General features: G+C 35.7%; 1 protein-coding gene and 1 pseudogene across 10 annotated transcripts in view; one reads left to right on the top strand and one right to left on the bottom strand.

Annotated features, from left to right (window-relative positions):
* The window catches only part of SOX6 (SRY-box transcription factor 6), a 765,792-nt gene that overhangs the window by 317,408 nt on the left and 426,228 nt on the right, over positions 1-22,156 (top strand). The window lies entirely within an intron of this gene.
* On the bottom strand, positions 20,624-21,473 carry LOC110144646 (large ribosomal subunit protein eL8 pseudogene; annotated as a pseudogene).

Below are 22,156 nucleotides of genomic sequence, written 5' to 3'. Positions count from 1 at the left end.
TAGACCTATATTCTTTCTGATCATAGATGCAAAAATCCTTAACATCAGCAAATTAAGTCCAACAATACAAAAAGAGTGGAAATAGAACTGCCATATGACCCAGCAATCCCACTACTGGGCATACACACCAAGGAAACCAGAATTGAAAGAGACACATGTACCCCAATGTTCATCGCAGCACTGTTTATAATAGCCAGGACATGGAAGCAACCTAGATGTCCATCAGCAGATGAATGGATAAGAAAGCTGTGGTACATATACACAATGGAATATTACTCAGCCATTAAAAAGAATACATTTCAATCAGTTCTAATGAGGTGGATGAAACTGGAGCCTATTATACAGAGTGAAGTAAGCCAGAAAGAAAAATACCAATACAGTATACTAACACATATATATGGAATTTAGAAAGATGGTAATGATAACCCTATATGCGAGACAGCAAAAGAGACACAGATGTATAGAATAGTCTTTTGGATTCTGTGGGAGAGGGTGAGGGTTGGATGATTTGGGAGAATGGCATTGAAACATTTATTATCATATATGAAACGAATCGCCAGTCCAGGTTCGATGCATGAGACAGGGTGCCTGGGGCTGGTGCACTGGGATGACCCAGAGGGATGGGATGGGAAGGGAGGTGGGAGGGGGTTCAGGATAGGGAACACATGTAAACCCATGGCTGATTCATGTCAATGTATGGCAAAAACCACTACAATATTGAAAAGTAATTAGCCTCCAATTAAAATAAATAAATTTATATTAATAAAAAAATACAAAAAGAGAATAATATATCATGATCAAATAGGGATTAGGCCAAGAATGCAAGGTTGATTTAGCATTTGGAAGATCTCACCATATTATTAATGGAATAAGTGAAAAATATCATATAATCATTTTCATAGATATAGAAAAAATATTTAACAACAATAATTAATAATTAAAAACACTCAGCAAGCTAGGAATAAAAAATAATTTCCCTAATCTGAAAAGGACATCTGTGAAAAATTTACAACTAACATCATGTTTAATGGTGAAATATTGAATGAAATTTTTCCACAATGGAGAGCAAAATAATTAATATCTATGTTCTTTCATCCCATTTAACATTGTTTTGGAGGCCCTAACCATTGTGAGGAGGCAAGAAAAGGAAACTATGAGAATACAAAAGGAAAAAGTAGAACTGTCTCTGCATCTTTGGCAAGGTTACATGAACACAAGGTCTTCTATATGCTAATGGATGGGGATAAAAATTCCATGGAAAACAATGGAGATATTATTTTGAATCAATCTTAAAAATTAAAACTAAAATTGAAAAATTACTTTATATAATTGGCAGCATTTCATTTGTATTTGTGCATTCGTAGAAGAATGAATTAACTACATGATTTTTAAGAATAGTTTTTCAGGTCAAATATTATGATCATTTGACATGGTATCATTTTTGCAGGGAACATTTTCTAAGGTCTTTGTTTAATCTTTTTATATTCAAATCATTCTCTGTTGAAAATATACCATGTTAACTCATTCTTGGCAGTTTTTGGTTCTTCAGTTTATCTTGGCAAACTGCAGATTCTTGATTTGTCAACAGTTTGAGCTGGTCTTCAACACTATATTTCTCACAAGTTCTTGCTTTTTTTATTAAGATTTGCAATTTCACTTTGAATTCATTTTACATTTTTATTTTGAATATTATTTACAATATTCCACAATGCAATTTCATGGCTGCAATCACCATCCACAGTGATCTTGGAGCCCAAGAAAATAAAGTCTGTCACTGCAGCCATGAAATTAAAAGACACTTGCTCCTTGGAAGAAAAGCTATGACAAACCTAGACAGCATATTAAAAAGCAGAGACATTTCTTTACTGACAATGGTCCGTCTAGTCAAACCTATGGTTTTTCCAGTAGTCATGCATGGATGATGAGAGTTGGACCATTAAGAAGACTGAGTCCCAAAGAATTGATGTTTTTGAAATCTGGTGCTGGAGAAGACTGTTGAGAGTCCCTTGGACAGCAAGGAGATCAAACCAGTCAATCCTAAAGTAAATCAACCCTGAATATTCATCAGAAGGACTGATGCTGAAGCTCCAATACTTTGGCCACCTGATGCAAAGGGCTGACTCTTTGGAAAAGATACTGATGCTGGGAAAGATTGAGGCCAGGAGGAGAAGGGGGAAACGGAGGATGAGATGGCTGGATGGCATCACCGGCTCAATGGACACGAATTTGAGTAAATTCCAGGAGACAGTGAAGGACAAGGAAGCCTGGTGTATTATAGTCCATGGGGTTGCAAAGAGTCAGACATGACTGAGTGACTAAACAACAACAATGCGATATCCATCAATCAGGTTAGCTTGATTCTCAATCTTGACTAAAAAATAATTATTTGACAATTTTTAAATGTTTTCCTATTCTTAGCTTGCATTTTAATCAATTAAATCAGTCTTTGGGAATGGGAGCCAGGCATCAACATTATTTGAAGATTCCATGTCACTCCAGTGTACACATAAGTTTGAAGCCACTGGACAGTGATTATCAAAGATACAAAGAAATTTATCTAAATTGGTGAGATACCGTTAATCAGAAATATTTGAATGAAGAGTAATTTTATAAATGTTAATTTCCTTAGTGAATGTTTTTATATTTTGATCATTTTCACTTCCTATTTGATTTTGGAGACTCACATAATGAATTTTGAGTAGCAAGATATCTTCTATATTCAATGAATGTCAAGTATGTATGACCTAGGAATACAGCAGTGAACTAAAATGTATGGTATCCCTTTTTTTGAAGAGTTTACAATCTAAAAAAAGAGGAAGACATTAAATAAATACTTAATTATAAGATAATAAATATTGTGAAGCAAAAGGGAGAGTCATTGTGGGCTTAGAATCAAGTATGGTGACTCTGCATTGGTGATATTAAAGCTGAGGCCTAAGGAGACAGTGGAAACAGTGTCAGACTTTGTTTTTTTGAGCTCCAAGATCACTGCAGATGGTGACTGCAGCCATGAAATTAAAAGACACTTACTTCTTGGAAGGAAAGTTATGACCAACGTAGATAGCATATTAAAAAGCAGAGACATTACTTTGCCAACAAAGGTTCATCTGGTCAAGGCTATGGTTTTTCCACTAGTCATGTAAGGATGTGAGAGTTGGACTGTGAGGAAAGCTGAGCACCAAAAAATTGATGCTTTTGAACTGTGGTGCTGGAGAAGACTCTTGAGAGTCCCTTGGACTGCAAGGAGATCCAACCAGTCCATCCTAAAGGAGATCAGTCCTGTGTGTTCATTGGAAGGACTGATGCTGAAGCTGAAACTCCAATACTTTGGTCACCTGATGCAAAGAGTTGACTCATTGGAAAAGACCCTGATGCTGGGAGGGATTGGGGGCAGGAAGAGAAGGGGACGACAGAGGATGAGATGGCTGGATGGCATCACCAACTCAATGGGCATGAGTTTGAGTAAACTCTGGGAGTTGGTGATAGACAAGGAGGCCTGGCGTGCTGTGATTCATGGGGTCGCAAAAAGTCAGACATGACTGAGCGACTGAACTGAACTGAACTGAAAAGATGAGTAAGAGATAGTTTGGTGAAGAGGAGATGTAAGAGGGAACAGAGTTTTTGAAAGGCCTTAAATTGGGAAGAGGCTTGCAAGCTCTAGAAACAGAAATCAGGTAAAGATGACTAAGAACAATCAACAGACAATAGAGAAGCTCTAAGTTGCTGTTTGTGTGTGTGTTTGTGTGTGTGTGTGTGTGTGAGGATAAAACTAGAAAGATCGTTTGGAATCTGATATTAATAGGCTTGTATCTCTACCAAGTAATTTGGAGTTAAATCTGTAGGTATGAGGAAATAACAAAGGGTTTTTAAGCAAGAAATTGGATGTGATCAGATTTTATGTTTTAGCACCACAATTCAGGTAACAACAATAAAACAAGATTTCCCCATGTGGTGTCCTCAACTTAGAAAAGTAAACTTTTCTTTGTTTTGTTTCTCCCGTGTGTGTGTGTGTGTATGTGTGTGTGTGTGTGTGTTAGTCAGTGATGTCCAACTCTTTGCCACCCCATGGATTGTACCCTGCCGGGCTCCTCTATCCATGGAATTCTCCAGGCAAGAATGCTGGAGAGGGTATCCATTCCCTTCTCCGGGAGATCTTCATATATTGCAATTCTGTTATTAAGGTAGAATGGATTTCTCCTCCAACTCTCATTACTACCCCATTCCTAAAACCACATGTAAGAGGAAAAAAAAAATTCCATTAGTATTCCTCAAGAACCGTATGTATACCAATACAAGTAGAATTGTCCTATGAGTTTTTTGAGTTTGCTAAAGACAGCTTTGAAATAAGTCCAGGAGCTTGAAAGCCATGCTCAAGGGATTGACCCCAGAGAACATTATGACTTCAGCAACCACAGATCTTTGAAGTACTAAAGTGGTCTGAGGCAATTAATTTGATAGCAACAAATATTAAACTGTTCTTTTAGTTTGAATGACTATTAGCTAGTAGGCTAGGAAATGGGAGAGAAAAAATGAAAATGAAAATATTAATTAAATAATTTTTACTTTGGCCTCAATTCAGTCACAGATGATATAGCAGTTACTTAGGATTTCCACACATTAGTTAATTCAAAAGAGCAGAAAATGAATCAGAACCATAAACCTATGTATTATGCCCTTCTTTCCTTTAAGCACCATGAAAAACTTAGCATCTCTTGTGATAACAGGAGTTTGCATTTCTAAGTTGGCTGCATCCAATCTAAAAATGGATTAAAATATGCTCCTAAACATATTAATGAAGGGTTTTTTTCTTTACCTGTTTATTGAAAGTAAATCGTGATGGAAGTAGTTAATATTTATTTGTACATTTAAGTGGTAGAAAGAACACGTGAAAGCTATGACACTTCTGAGTGAAAACACACCAGAATGTTTTTGTTTGTTTCCGAAAGATAAAATACCCTTAACCAAACAATTTACAGCATGATTTAGACTTGCCCTCCCCCCATATTACAAAATGTAAATGCCTGTGTTATAAATGGTGTCCATTGACTTTAGGCCATTGACAATTTGAATCTAAGAAAAGAAACAGAATCGTCACAGCTCTGTCGGCTAAAGAGCCAATTAGATCTGGAGATAGCAGGTTTTAGGTGCAGGAAATTATGTACAGGAGGAATTGAGTATTAATTGTAATTGGAAAGCACATAATCTAAATTCAGTTTTGATTATGCCACAGATTCACTCTGGGTTTCATTTAGTCCATCTCAAATCTGTACTAGCACTGTACTGTTAGTGCTACTCATAGCAATAACCAGTACTGAAAATAATTGAGAGTTTTCAGTGTTCCAGTACTTTGTGCCTGTTTGGTCTTCTACCTTTCTCTCTTTTAAAATTAAAGCTCTAGTTAGTGAAGAAAATGGTTTATGTTTCTGGGAAGAAGCACTTTTCCTAATGAAAAAATCCTCTAAGATCTGCCATATATATTGCTCTCTGGCATGTTTGCAAATTGTATATGGCATTCAGTGGGACAGTTCCAAACAGAGACACACATTTCTAGATCAGAAAGAAGAAAAAAATGCCCTTGGTTCATTTCTGATATGTTAATTTTATTTTTATGCTGCCACCTTTTCTTTCTTTTTCAGCCGTGTAGTCAGTGATTGCTCAATAATAGCTAAATTGCCTAAAGCAGTCTATTTTTTTTTTAATTTTAGAAGGTAAAGAAATGCATTTCACTCATGACGTGGCTTCTTGAAATTTCAGTATTCTATCAGTTTATTTTGCTGTTTCCCTAGAGTTGTTTAAACTTTTTTTTAACCCTAAAAATAAGGGTGTGTCAGAATTGTTGCAAGCAAAGATAGAGGTAATCATATATGGTTCCTGTTATAAGCTTTGTGTTGATACTGACTGCTATTTAAAATAAGACCTCTAAGATGAATCTACTTTTAGCATTTTTTTCTTTCAAGTGACTTTATTGTACAGAATGTAATCAATTTTTTCATAATAGTTACAATTTTTATACCTTTATTGTTCAAGGATTAATCTGGCTATTTGAATAAGAAACTCAATTGAGAATGTATTTCTTAAATTTCTAAAGACTGCCTTTTAGCTTTTATAATCACCTATACATTCTGATTTCCTAAATAATTTGTTCTTTAGAAAATATAAACAAAATTGAAGAATATGATATTTAAAATCATCCATAATTCCATTACCAGTGATAACCCCTATTAAAATTAGAAGGTAATATGTACTATAATTAAGGGTATATCCTATCTAGTTTTAAATTATAATTTTAAAATTTAATTATCTAGCACCTTGCCTTGATGACTCAGAGTCATCATGATGAACATTTGATTCCTGAACTGCTCCTTGAGTTGTCTACTAAGGCTAGTTATCTCTTTGCTGAGTGGGCCCCCAAACGGCTGTGCTTTTTGAGTTCCTGTGTCTGCATTTTGAACTTTCTGTCTTTGCCTTTGTTTCCAGACTGTAAACTGTCATTTCTTGATAATCAGTGTTTTTACCTACTAATATTAATCCTCCTTCAGTACTCCTATGGACTGCTATTTCTATTTGGCTCAGTGTTAAGTAGAGAAGAGAGGGAAAACTGGCAGTTTTATAAAGTTCCTTTATGTTGTACAGCACTAATACAGGTGCTTTCACGTAAATGATGCTATTAAATTTTCACGCTATGTTCTTGAATATTGTTAGTTCAATTTTCTTAGATAACAGAGAACAATTTACTGAGCATTTACTATATATGAGGCACTGTGCTAAGAACTTTACATGTATTGTGTTAATTGGGTTTATTTCTGTAATACTCCAGTGAGGTGGATTGTTTTACAGATAGAAACACCTAGTTATTTCTTATAACTTGCCCAAGATCATAATACTATTAAGTAGTAGAATCAGATTTGAACTCAGGTGGGCCCCTCAAATCATTAAAAGTACTGTAATTTTATCTGAAGTGAAAGTAAGTAGATTCTGACCTGAGGAATTCTTCTTTGAGAAAAGTAAAGGAGCTTTACTATACTACTTTGACATGTGTTTTGAGTTTGTTCCTTTCTAATTCCCTTCATTGCTCTATTATAAGGATGATGCTGAATAAGGGATCTATGGAGAAATGTGGGTGTCTGAGGAACTCAATATTCAGGATAAATTAATCCTAAAAGAATGAGGTTAAAAAGATTTATCAAGGAAGGAGTAATTCTTGTTAAATAAGTCAATCTTTCATAATTCATAGAATTATGACTGTATTCCCTGAAAAATTTCCCATATCAAAAGGTACTGAGTTATTCAAAGAAAAGCTATGACAAACCTAGACAGCATATTAAAAAGCAGAGACATTACTTTACCGACAAAGGTCCATCTAGTCAAAGCTATGGTTTTTCCAGTAGTCATGTATGGATGTGAGCATTGGACCATAAAGAAGGCTGAGAGCCAAAGACATGCTTTTGAACTGTGGTGCTGGAGAAGACTCTTGACAGTCCCGTGGACTGCAAAGAGATCAAACCAGTCAATCCTAGAGGAAGTCAATCCTGACTATTCATTGGAAGGACTGATGCTGAACCTGAAGCTCCAATACTTTGGCCACCTTATGTGAAGAGATGACTCATTGGAAAAAACCCTGATGCTGGGAAAGACTGAAGACAAAAGGAGAAACAGGAAGCAGAGGATGAGATGGTTAGATAGCATCACTGACTCTATGGACATAAGTTTGATCAAACTCCGGGAGATGATGAAGGACAGGGAAGTCTGGAATGCTGCAGTCCATGGGGTTGCAAAGAGTCAGACATGACTGAGCGACTGAACAGCAACAATATAGTAATTAACCAAAATACCATTGTATTGATTGTCCATAGCTATAATTCTTGGGGAAACAGGTTTTAATATCTATGTATATTTTTAATTATACATGAAATAAAAGAGTAATTTTAAGGAAAAAGCCTCATTAGTTTCTTTCAGGGTAATTCAGAGGGCTTCCTTGGTAGCTCAGATGGTAAAGAATCCACCCCTAGTGCAGGAGACCCAGGTTTGATCCCTGGGTCGGGAAGATCCCCTGGAGAAGCGAATGGCTACCAATGCCAATATTCTTGCCTGGAGAATTCCATGGACAGAGGAGCCTGGCGGACTGTAGTCCATGGGGTCGCAAAAACTCAGACATGACTGAATGACTAAGCACATGTGATAGTTCAGAGGTTAAGTGGTGGTGAAGAACTTGGTCTTTAAAGTTTTCTGCCTAGATTCAAATCCTAACTTGACCATTACTAACATAAAGTTGTATAAGTTAGTTTCTATGTGCCTACTTTCTCATATGTAAAATGGGGATAGTGACAATAATATCTACAAATTAATACCCTCTCCAATATGAGTTCTTTGTTTCGTGGACTAAAGTTAATATATATAAAATAACTTGTATAATGCTTACTGTACAATAAGTGCTTTACAAGTGTTACTGTTACTTTAATTTGAACTTTTTTTCAAATCTCTGAGTTCTGTAAAAACTGCTAACAATTTTAAATCTGCCTATCAAAATAGTATATTTTTCACTTCACAAATAACCTAGCCTGCCTTCCATTATTCCCTCTTTCCTTTCTTAAGACCTACCCTGAAGTTGACAGTGACCTCACAATGAACTCTGTAACTTCATTTTAGGTCATTTTTTAGAGCTAAGTATAGAAACATTCAAAGTTGCACTATTTTATTCAGAATGGACAAAAACTTCATGTGAGGTATCAAATATAGTGTCTTTTTACCTTCAGATAATTTCCTCTTACGTTGTGAGATTTTTTTCCCCCTGGCATTTGAAATTATGATGCATTAGGCAATTAGGTCAAAAGTGGAGTCCAACAACTGACTTAAATGTTGAATGTGCATTGGTATCCTATAATAGAGAGGACTCCTTGTTTATTTGCTAGTTTATTTTTGAAAGAAAGCTGTAAATGGCAATTTACTCTACCACCCCCCCATGGTGTACATGTGCAAGACAAAGATAAAAGCTATGTTTCCTTCGTGGAAGGGTGTGGAGGTAGAGGATGATTTCAAATTAGAAATAATGACAGCAATAGAGGCTTCCGATGAAGATACAGTGGGCACCAAAGGACAAAGGAGAGAAACTAATTTCTGAAGTTGAGGTATTTGATTAAACATTTAGGTTGTTCTTTATGTGTATAAGTGCCAAGTATGTTGCTATTTATGAGCTGAGGAGAGGTGTGTTTGGCAGAGGTGTTTATTGGATGGTTTGATGATGGTTGGGAGAGAAGCAGTACTGAGATATTCAGAAAACCTGTAATTAAGTAAAAAATATTTTGGTAGGTAAAGACTGGCTTTTTAAGGCTTTTGCAATGATTAACTGGGAGAATTGGTTTATTATTAATGATGGTTTACAATTTTGGATAATAACATTGACTTAGAGAAAAAACTACCAGATTTTGATTAGAATGCCTAATGCTGTCTTGTATTACTTTAATGCACTTCCTTTTGTAGAGACAGCTTACAATTTTGTCAGCTTCAGGTGACTTTGTGTTTATTTTTTTAAAGTCTGGTATTGTTCTTGTGTGTGTGTGTGTGTGTTTGTATTTGTGTGTGCATGTGTATTTGGATTGGAGGAGGAAATAGGGAGAGAATGTGATATTTTAAGGAGATGAAAAGTCAGTGAAAGTTGACGTAAGGAAATAGAGGTTTGTAATGAAAAATAAAGGATTTCAAGCATGTTTTCTCCCTTAACAAGAAAAATTAAAGCATATTATGCATAGTTCCATGAAGAATGTATAAAATATCATATGAAAAATTAAAGAACAAGCGAAAACTTTCTAAGAAGTTAATGTATATGATTTAATAAAATTGTAGCAGCGGTAAAGAGAACTTTTTTTGAACATACTTTTAAATATAGTGTCCAATTGGGATAAATTTTCAACAGTATAGGCTGGGCCATTTATAGATTATAGCACTTATAATTTTCTCAATGTTACAAAGTGTTGATTTTGATAAAGAATTTGTTGATGGTATATCAGCTTCTCCATGTGGAGGAGTGCTACTGAGTGATTAGTCAGTCTTGGGGCTTATGGCCAAAATTCAGAAATTGTGTCCCCAGTCTTCTGGCCTTCTCAAAATGGGAAAAAGCTAGTAAGTTTTCCTGAGTCTTGAGTCCTTGTGAAACAAATTCTTCATTATCAAGCATGTCTGTGTTTTTCCTCTTTCTTCATCTTCTTTCTGTCTTAGGAAATTCTTTTTCTCTCACGTTGTTACTACCTCCACCTATAGTTAAGTATATACTAATTTTAGATATACTCCAGGTTTAAATTAGTTACGTGAAAATTCTTTACATTTCTATCATTTTTTATTGTAATTTTAAAGCCAAGAAGTCTAATTTTTCACTCTAAGTTTAAAACTGAGGAATCTAAAACTTGACGAGATTAGTTGATTTGCTCAAGATCACATATTTAGGACCTGGATCAGGATTTTTGGTAATGCTACACTGCCAAATAATTGGTCCCTATTCAGTTTTTCTTTGTTTTTCCATCTTGATGACTAGCGTCAAGATATTTGTTTTAATCAAATGTTTAACCATGTAAAGTTATTTTAATTTACTGTATCTATCTGTCTGTTAATAGATGGACATGTTTCATGGAGGTTTACCTCACTGCTTTGTAGGGCTCATTTGCAGCTTGAAATAGTACTTTTAAAGGGTTTCATCATTTTAAATAAAATTTCTAATTGGATAGAATATACTAATACATCTATGATTTGCTTTTGGAGAAAAATATTATATGTTTTTTGTCTGTTGTGATAATAAGGCATATGTTATTTTTTGCTTTTCCATAAATTATACTTATTTAACAAGTAGAATGGATTTGGAGAAAAGGGTAAAATATAGTCTTTTTCACTGCTTTTATTTTTTTGTTATTACAAAACAAACTAGTTATTGGGGAGAATTTGGAAAATATAGAAAAGAAAATAAAAAAAACTCTATGACATCTAGAGATACCTAAAAAATGCTTATACTGATTATATGCTTCAAGTTTTCCTACTTAGATGCATATATTTTTAAAAGAAAAATATCTTATTGCAGATGCTGTTTTGCAAGCTACTTTTTAAAAGTTAACATATCATGATGATTTTCCCGTCCTTAAATATTCTTCTGCATAACTTTTTTTTAAAAATGAACTTTATTTGCTACAAAAGTAAGATACTGCATATAAGAAATTTAGGAAACATATAAAAATATAAAGAAGAAAAACCTTCATTCTCAGTCCAGATATAATCATTATAATATCAAAGTTATATACATCCAGTATTAAAATTTTGTTTCTCTCTCTCTAATGTTAATATCTATATCTCCTTTTCATACAAAAATGGAATTCTATTGTAACAAATGCTTTATATTCCACTTTTTTATTTAACAGTATTTCATATCATTTATGTTTTCCTGTGACACCACTATTACTTTACATCATTATTTTTAGTGGTTGCATACTATTCCATTTGTGGGCCTCTCATAGTTTATAATTGATCATCTATAGTTAAGGTATTTAACAATTTTTTACTATTATTAACAACATTGCAATAAAGTCTTTTGTAGATCAATCTTTGCACACATCTTTGATGATTTCTTTAGTTTAAATATTTAGAAATGATTTCTTGGTTAGTCACTTTTTAAAGATGTTTGATGCATATTGCCAAAATGCCCTCCAGAAAAGTTGAACTGGTTTACTTTTATCAGCAGTGTATGAGAGTACTCACTTGCCACATCCATGCATACACACACTACTGTTGTTATTTTCAACCATTGCCAATATGGCAGGTAGAAAATGGAAGATTATTTTTAGTATAATTATATTTCTTTGATTAGTTGTGAAATGAATATTTCTTCATTCGTTTATTGCTCATTTGCATTTCTTTTCATTTTTAAAAAATAACTTTCTTATATCCTTTGAGAAGTAGCTTCAATTTTGGAGTTGGACTGTTGGCGACAGAATTTGAATCTTGGTTCTACCGCCACTACTTACTAACTCTGTAACCTTGGGTGTTTATTTAATCTCTTGGTTCTTTAGTTCCCTTATCTGTAAGTTTCTTATGTTTCATAGACTTGTTGCAAGGGTCAAATGAATGAACATATATGAAATGTTTAAAATAGTCCAGCACAAAGTAATGCACATGACTATAACGAGCAGTTCTTATTAATTTGTAAGAAGCCTTTATATGCTAAAAATTAATCCTTTATCATATATGATGCAGATTTTTTTCCAAACTTGTCATTTTTGTCTTTCACTTAAAGTGTTTAGAAAATCAATTCTCTCTCATTAAATCTAAACTTTTATTTTTTTTCCTTTTGTTTTCTGCCTTTGGTGTCACTTTTAGTAATGTCTTTTCCACCCAACATTATATAATATTTGCATATATTTTATTATATTGATAGTATTATCATGTTTTTTTACATTTAATTTTTAATCCATCTGAAATTTATTTTGTTGTGTGGTATGCTATTAGGATATAAAGAACCCACCTTCTCAACAGTATTAGTCATATAATCCATCTTTTAAACACAACAATTATCATGGACTAAATTCTTAAAGATATTTGAGTCTGTTTTTAACTTCTTTTATTAATAATCAATCTGATCATCTACTTGGAATACTTTTAACTAGTGACATTTTATATTTTTTAATTGAATTATGTTTTTCAAATTATTTTGGTTATTGCAAGTATTTGTTTTTTCAGATGAACTTTAGAATAATATTATCATTTCTTCCCCTGCCCACCAAAAAAACCCTCTGATTTTTATAGAAGTATAGTAAACTTATAAAACAGTTTGGGATCATATGATTTTTAGACTGATATGTTGTATTTTACTTTAAGGATACATTTTAAATTAAATCCACTGTGCTTAGTACACAACAGGCAGACAGCAGAAGTTGTTGAATAAATGTTAAATATGTTAATAGTAACTGCTGAAAATTTATGTGGTTTTAATTTTTACCTATCATAAACAATACTTCAACGAACAAACATAAATCTTTGAATACCACCATGATTGCTCCTGTGGAATAAATTCCTAGACATCTAAAATACAGTTCAAAGAGTATTTTTAATGATTTTGATATACCGCCAAGTAATTTTCTAGAAAGGATACACTGGTTCATACTCCCATCAACAGTTTAAAATCAGCACCCCAATGTTCATCACAGCACTGTATATAATAGCCAGGACGTGGAAGCAACCTAGATGCCCATCAGCAGACGAATGGATGAGGAAGCTGTGGTACATATACACCATGGAATATTACTCAGCCATTAAAGATAATTCATTTGAATAGTTCTAATGAGATGGATGAAACTGGAGCCCATTATACAGAGCGAAGTAAGCCAGAAACATAAAGACCATTACAGTATACTAACACATATATATGGAATTTAGAAAGATGGTAACGATAACCCTATATGCAGGACAGAAAAAGAGACTCAGATGTATAGAACAGACTTGTGGACTCTGGGAGAAGGCGAGGGTGGGATGTTTCAAGAGAACAGCATCGAAACATGTATATTACCTAGGGTGAAACAGATCACCAGCCCAGGTTGGGTGCATGAGACAAGTGCTCGGGCCTGGTGCACTGGGAAGGCCCAGAGGGATCGGGTGGAGAGGGAGGTGGGAGGGGGGACCGGGATGGGGAATACATGTAAATCCATGGCTAATTCATTTCAATGTATGACAAAAACTACTGCAATGATGTAAAGTAATTAGCCTCCAACTAATAAAAATAAATGGAAAAAAAAAATCATACTGTTGTGATCAGCTCTGTGTTTGTATCCCCATTGTAAGATGAAATACCAACTTCTAATAAGCTTAAAATTAATATTTTATGGTAAAAGAAACACTTTTACTTTTTAAGTGGTTGTTTATGTTTTCTGAATATAAAGGAGAGGCACATTAAACCTGCAGAATTTAGAGTAAAATAAGTGTTTCCTCTGCTATAGGATAATAAACCAATCAATGTAGATATAAATCCACATGCTTGGGCAGAGTCACATGTGCAAGGAACCAGATGATGATGATGATGATGATGATGATGATACAGTAAATATTATTTTAAGATAATGTCTTCAAGTGACTTTTCCTGCTATTCTAAATTATATTTCTTCTTTCTTTGTACTGTGAGATCACTTCTCCCTCTCTTCTGATAAAAAGAAATTCAACTTACTTAGTTTTAGTGTTTATCCAGGTTTAATTCTTTTAATAGTGACAGAATATTGTTGCCATTACCTTGCATGGACAATCTCACTCCTTCTATGACCAACTGGCTTTATGTTACAATTTTTGTTAGAGGAAAAAAAAATTGTATTTATTTTGTTTTGTCCTTGCATTCCTGGGAACTGAGATTTAAACAAGAAAGTAAACTAAGATTACGATTTTGAATAGTTAGATGGAAAGAAACTTATAAACAAAGGGCTTTAAGTACTCTGGTTCCTTTAGTATTTTATTGATCTATTTATTTACTTTTCATTCTTCCTCTTTATCTCTCTTTTGGTAGTATACATACCACAAAAAAAAGCGGGTAAGGCTCAATCAGTTGCGATAGTAATTACTACTGTATTTTAAAAGTTGAAGTCCTCCTTGCTTGGGAATAAATAGCACTAACTTTAATATCTCTGTAACCACAACTTTTTGTTTTTATAAAGTGTCTTTATCAATTGAACTTTTAGTTTTCGGAAGAATAATAGTCCTTAATACTTTTTGTTTTTCTCTTCTTTCCTCTTTCCTGCCTTCTCTCCATCTCTTCTGTCCACTCTGGCCTCTCCGTCTCCCCCTTCCCTTCCTTTCCTTTCTTTCTGTTTAGTACTAAAGAGATTCAACAGTCAGCTCTGGAGTCTGAAATGTTTCATCAGTAGTGCAGTAGTGTTCAACAGTTGCCTGGGGAGATTTAAGTTGCATTATGCTTGGTCTATAGAATGTAGTCCGGGACTTAATGATGATCACAAAGAATTCTTTCCTTATATTCTTCACTTTAACCTCATAGAGATCGTATGAAATTCTTACCTATAGCAAGAGTGTATGATTTTAAAACCGAATTTCCTTAACTTTTCCTGTATTCCCAGAGCCTATCTTTTGAAATGAGGTTTTAGCCATTTAAAGGCAGGAGGGTAGAGGAAGTGGGTGAAGGATTCCACTTACAGTCAACTCTAGCAAACATGCATGGATTATGTCTTGAGCATTAAGTACAATTTTCTAATCCTGGGATGACTTTCGCTTGACAGCCAGCTTGTTTCCCCTTCTCTGTTTGAACTCTTGTTTCTACTCTCACCCCTTGCCCATTTGGAGGGGGTGGATTTCTAGTTTAATATTGGCCTTGAATCAAGTCAGAAGGTATAGATCTAGGAGGGTAAAAAAAAATCACATAATGTAGGCCAGACCTATACAGAAATGGCTTGACATTAACCAAATTGTTTGCTGAATTTCCTGTTTGTATTAGATCTGCAATTGTGTGCATTACTATAATCATATATCATTCATCAGAGAGGTATGCAACTATAGAGTTTTAATGGGTTCTTTAGGACTATATCCATGTCCTTTGTCTTTTGTGTACAGTGCTCAGTACTTTGGAATTTGGGTATCTGTATTCTAGTTCCAGTATCCCTTGGTGCTTTAGAATTTGGAGAGCTGGATTCTAGTTTCAACTCTCTCTGCTACTAATTAGCAACTAGTTACTTGCTTGAGCAAACTGCTTAAGCTTTCTAGTCCTCACTTCCTTTCAGTTGTAAGTCTTTGATTCGGTGATGCAAACTATCTAATCTCAGCTGGAGAGATTAGGTTTGATATATAAAAAAATGTTATTACTCTCTTTCATCATGTATATGACTACTGTGTGAGTGAGTTAGTCTGAAAAAATAATTGGAATGGACTAATAAAGTTTGAAAAGGGTTTAAGAAGTGTTAGTTAGTGAGCATTTGAGATTTTTTGAATTGTAAATTGATGAAATTGTAGCTATTTTCTCATGTAATATGTAATGGCAGTAGTCATTTTTTAATTAGATAACCCTCTAAGTTCTATTTAATAAGTTTCTAATAGGTATAATGTTAGTATTAAGTTTGATTCTTATACTTTCACTCTGTGATTTTTGACCTTAGCTGTTTTCTTTTCTTAAAACAATAATACAATATGGCACAGCCTCAGTAATTACAGAAATAAAGAGAAGGGATGAAAGTATAGAAAATGAGAGAGAAAGGGACCGAGTGGGGGGGAATGAACACAAAAGGAATAAGAATGAACTTGGTCATTACTTTCTAAGTATTCTTCTGGCCTTCAACAGCAATTTTATGTTACTATTTCTTGGATTTTGCAGTGGATAAAGCATCTCTTATTTTTCAATTTTAATTATTTAAAATATTTGAGTGATATTATGGCACATGTTAAAGCAAAAACTGGTACTTAAGTCTAGTACTAGATAGGAGAAAATGGTAAAAAGCTATCTAAATGTCCATTGACAGAGGAATGGATAAAGAACATGTAGTACATATATATAATGGAATATTACTCAGCCATTAAAAGAATGAAATAATGCCATTTGCAGCAACATGGATGGATTTAGAGATTATCATCTAAGTGCAGTAAGCCAGACATAGACAGACAAATATCATATGGTATCACTCATATGTGGAATCTAATTAAAAAAATGATACAAGTGAACTTATTTACAAAACAGAAACAGACTCATAGATTTCAAAAACAAACCTATAGATACCAAAGGGGAAAGAAGTGTGGTTAAAGGGGTAAATTAGGAGCTTGGGATTAACGAACACACATATATATATAATATATATATATTATATATATATATATTATATATAAAAGAAAACTAACAAGAACCTGTGTATAGCACAGGGAACTCTACTCAATATTCTTTAATTTACATGGGTAAAGATTCTCAAAAAGAATGTACATACAGGTTTAACTGATCACTTTGCTGTACGCCTAACAATATTGTGAATCAACTATAATACGATAAAAAAAAGGAGAAAATGGTATTAATACTGCTATCATTTTTTCTCTTTTAAAATGCATTCCACATGTGATATTTGAAATACTGTTTGTATGGCAAAGCTAATTTTTAGAGTGAGTTTGAAATGCACTGTTATTATTTTAGCTGAACAACCACTAAGAAGGCAGAAGGCTTGGAAACAAAGGCTACAATCCTGTGAATTAGTGATAGCATACCTCAAAATTTCTATATAATATGATTAGTGGATATTCTTACAAACTAGGAAAATTGGAGTTCCTGACAATGAAAATATTCTGAATAGGGTTTGCAGATTTTCTGATTTTGGGAGTAGACTTTTCTATAGGACTTTACATGTTTTATAAGAGGTAGTTCCCAGATCTGTGGATATGCAGTTCAGGATGTTGTGAATGATGAAGAGGCATTTTCTTAGTCCATTGGGCTACTGTAACAAAATAACTGTAGATAATTTATAAACAGGGCTGCTCCTATGACTCAACAGGTGAAGAATCCTGCCTGCAATGCAGGAGACACAGGAAACATGGGTTCAGCACCTAGGTTGGGAAGATCCCCAGGAGAACCACTCTGTAGTCTTGCCTGAAAAATCCCATGGACAGAGGAGCCTGATGGGCTACAGTCCAATGGGTTGCAAAGTTTATAAACAATAGAAATTTATTTATTACAGTTCTGTAGGCTGGAAATTTGACATCGGGGTACTGACTGTTGAATGAGGGCTATTTTCTGGCTCACAGACTTATTGTTGTATGGTGGAAGGGACTAGGGAGCTCTTTAGGATCTCTTTTAGTAGTGTTAGTTGCTCAGTCATGTCTGACTCTTTGTGATTCCATGGACTGTAGCCCTCCAGGCTCCTCTGTCCGTGGGATTCTCCGGGCAAGAATACCGGAGTGGATTGCCATTCCCTTCTCTGGAAGATCTTCCCGACCCAGGGATCAAACCCAGGTCTCATATATTGCAGGCAGATTCTTTACCTTTTTTTTTATTTTTAAAATTTTTTTTTTAGATTCTTTACCTTTTGAGCTACAGGGAAGACCTCTTATAAGATCTCTTTTATAAAAGCACTAATCCCATTCATGATGGCTCTATCCTCATGACCTAATCTCACTTTCCAGTGGCCCCATCTACTGATACCTTCACCTTTAGGGGTTATGATTTCAACACATGAATGCTGGGGGAGATACAAAATTCAAACCATAGCAGCTAAAGGAAACTCAGAGAAAGACTTAGCTTTATGATTATGGTAAGTATGATGCAGTGTAATATTGTGAGATGATATCTGCATAGAAGCAGTAGTAATTGTATTGAGTTTGCATAGTCTTCATTATTTATTAAATATACAAGGGCTTAGAGGCTCTATTAGTAATGATAAGTTAGTCTTTCTTTCTTTCTATGGTATTATCTAACAATTCTCAGGATATATGATATATATCTATATATATATATGTTTTTTCCAACATATTTGTTATATACTTTCATTTCTTAAAGATTACAGAGTTCAGCACATATAAACCATCAAACTACAAACTCTTGCAATAAAATATAGGTAACACCTGGGTATGACAAATTCTCAGTTGTGATACCACGCCATTTATTTGCAAGATTCATTGGTTCCAGAGCAGTAGGGCAAGATGTTATAAACAACAGGTACTATCTAATAGAATAGGCATGCATGCTTGCTAAGTTCGTTTCAGTTGTATCTGACTTTGTGCAACCCTATGGACTGTAGCCTGCCAGGCCCCTCTGTCCTTGGAATTTCTCAGGCACGAATACCAGAGTGGATTGCCATGCCCTCCTCCAGGGGATTTTCCCGATCCAGGGACTGAACCCATGTCTCTTACATCTCCTGCACTGGCAGATGTGTTCTTTACTACTCACCACCTGGAAGCCCTTATTTGATAGTGAAAGAATGACTCAAAGAAGGAAGTTGGACCTAAGGGAAAAGAACAAAATATGAAAGAAGGAGTATGTTAAAGGAAGAGACTTCAAACAGTGGTACAGAAATTGAAGAAGAGCCCATTTGCTTGGATTGACTACTGACATGTTTCTGTTTTAGACAAATGTTGAGAATGTATTTCTCTACATTTTGTAAAAGTGCAGAATTGTGCATTGTGAACTGTCCTTTGCAGTTGTCATTCTATGTCTGAATTATGAAAGCATGTTAGGGACTTAAAACTCATAGTTTGTGTCACAGCTATAGTTTAATAGTGAAATTATATTTCTTTTGTGCGTTGGTGTTCATAGATATACTGTGAATAATTTTCTAATGTGAATAATTTTCTGCACAATGTCATTTTCTTCCCCAGTTGTTACTGATAAATAACTTTACACACTATGATATTACATTTGTCACAAGAGTTAAAAAGTGGTTGTATCTTATGAGCATCACAAGTTCTGAACAGAGTTCACTTTAACTAATGTGGAATTTTATAGCATCAGGAAAAATAATGAAGTGTTTTCAAAATGATGAGTAGGAGTTCATAGAAAATGAAAGAAAACTTATATATCAGAGCTTAAAGTTTTAATTAAGGATCTCTGTGTTCCAGTTATTCCAACCAGGTGTTCTGCCAGTGATGACAAAGTTACTCATCTATCCTGTCTTCATCTAGTGCTTCAAGATGGCTAATGATTTCATTCTTCTATTGCCTTCCTTTATTTTAATTTTTGTTCAGTTCTCCTTCTGTGAAAGATGTTCAGCTTCTTGTGACAAAAGGTTAACTGTGTACTTCTTTTGGAATCAATTATTATTGCCCTCACTCAACTGGGCTTATTGTAACCTTTTGAAGAAGTAGCCTTTCCAACAAAGTCTTACTCTGAGCTGTCAACCTGAGTCTTTGTTAGTGCTATCTTCTCCCTTCTGACTCATGTAGTCTTGATTGGTTGGCTCCTCAACTTAGCTTGCCATCTGTCTCCACTTTCCTTTTCTTTTTGCGTCTTCTTCCTATGATGTTAATTTGTCATTCTTTTTGAGATATAATTGAAATATAGCACTGTATAAGTTTAAGGTGTACAGCATAATGGTTTGTCTTATGTTTAGTGTGAAATGATTACCACAATAAGTGTAGTTAACATATCATTATTTCTTCTAGAAAAATCTGTGTTTCTCTATCAGTTCAGTTCAGTTGCTCAGTTGTGTCCGACTCTTTGCGACCCCATGAATCGCAGCACGCCAGGCCTCCCTGTCCATCACCAACTCCCGGAGTTTACTCAAACTCATGTCCACCAAGTTGGTGATGCCATCCAGCCATTTCATCCTCTGTTGTCCCCTTCTCCTCCTGCCCCCAATCCCTCTCAGCATCAGGGTCTTTTCCAGTGAGTCAACTCTTTGCATCAGGTGGCCAAAGTATTGGAGTTTCAGCTTCAGCATCAGTCCTTCCAATGAACACCCAGGACTGATCTCCTTTAGGATGGACTGGTTGGATCTCCTTGTAGTCCAAGGGACTCTCAAGAGTCTCCTCCGACACCACAGTTCAAAAGCATCAATTTTTTGGTGCTCAGCTTTCTTCACAGTCCAACTCTCACATGCATGCATGACCACTGGAAAAACCATAGCCTTAACTAGAAGGACCTTTGTTGGCAAAGTAATGTCTCTGCTTTTTTTTTTTTCCCCAGCCGAAGTAGCTTTTTTATTACTTTTATGTACAGAAAACTCAATAGTGTACACTCAGCCCAGCTTGGTGCCCAGTTCTTTGGCCTTAGCCTTTTCCAGCTTGGCGATGCGAGCCACTGACTTCGGCCCCAGGACATTGCCTCCCCAGTGACGACGGATCTCATCGTATCTGTCGTTGTAATTGGTTCTGATGGCTTCCACCAGCTTAGCCAGGGCACTCTTGTCCTCCGAGTTGACTTGTGTGAAGGCTACGGTGGTGCATGTCTTCCTGTGGACCAGGCGCCCCAGCCGGGCCTTGCCCTTGATGATGCAGTAGGGAACCCCCATCTTGCGGCACAGGGCAGGCAGGAAGACCATGAGCTCGATGGGATCCACATCATGAGCGATCATCACCAGCTGAGCCTTCTTGTTCTCCACCAGGGTGGTGACAGTGTTGACCCCTGCTCTAAGGACAGGTGGCCTCTTGATGGGGATGTCGCCTTTGCCGGCGGCTTTCTTCTCAGCGCGGGCCAGCAGCCTCTGCTTCTTCTCCTGCTTTGTCTCTGGTCTGTACTTGTAGGCCAGCTTAAGCAATTGAGTAGCTGTTTGTCGGTCCAAGGCCTGGGTGAATTGGTTAATTGCAGGAGGCACTTTCAGCCGCTTATAGAGAGTAGCCCTTTGCCGCTGCAGCCGGATGTAGCGGGGCCATTTGACAAAGTGGGTGAGGTCCCTCTTGGGTTGGATGTCCTGTCCAATGCCAAAATTCTTGGGCCTCTTCTCGAACAGGGGGTTGACCACCTTCTTGGCCTCCTGCTTCTTCACCACGGCCGGGGCTGGGGCCACCTTCTTCCCCTTGGCCTTCTTTCCCTTCGGCATCTTGAAGGGCTGGCGTAGAGAGCATGTCTCTGCTTTTTAATATGCTATCTAGGTTGGTCATAACTTTCCTTCCAAGGAGTAAGCATCTTTTAATTTCATGGCTGCAATCACCATCTGCAGTGATTTTGGAGCCCCCAAAAATGAAGTCTGACACTGTTTCCACTGTTTCTCCATCTATTTCCCATGAAGTGATGGGACCGGATGCCATGAGCTTAGTTTTCTGAATATTGAGCTTTAAGCCAGCTTTTTCACTCTCTTCTTTCCTTTCATCAAGAGACTCTTTAGCTCCTCTTCACTTTCTGCCATAAAGGTGGTGTCATCTGCATATCTGAGGTTATTGATATTTCTCCTGGCAATCTTGATTCCAGCTTGTGCTTCTTCCAGCCCAGCATTTCTCATGATGTACTCTGCATGTAAGTTAAATAAGCAGGGTGACAATATACAGTCTTGACATACTCCTTTTCCTATTTGGAACAGAACACAGTCTGTTGTTCCATGTCCAGTTCTAACTGTTGCTTCCTGACCTGCATATAGGTTTCTCAAGAGGCAGGTCAGGTGCTCTAGTATTTCCATCTCTTTCAGAATTTTCCACAGTTTATTGTGATCCACACAGTCAAAGGCTTTGGCATAGTCAATACAACAGAAATAGATGTTTTTCTGGAACTCTCTTGCTTTTTCTATGATCCAGCAGATGT

This window comes from Odocoileus virginianus, chromosome 10, assembly GCF_023699985.2.
Source record: "Odocoileus virginianus isolate 20LAN1187 ecotype Illinois chromosome 10, Ovbor_1.2, whole genome shotgun sequence".
Classification (NCBI taxonomy): Eukaryota; Metazoa; Chordata; class Mammalia; order Artiodactyla; family Cervidae; genus Odocoileus; species Odocoileus virginianus.
This window is presented reverse-complemented; position numbering and strand designations above follow the sequence as displayed.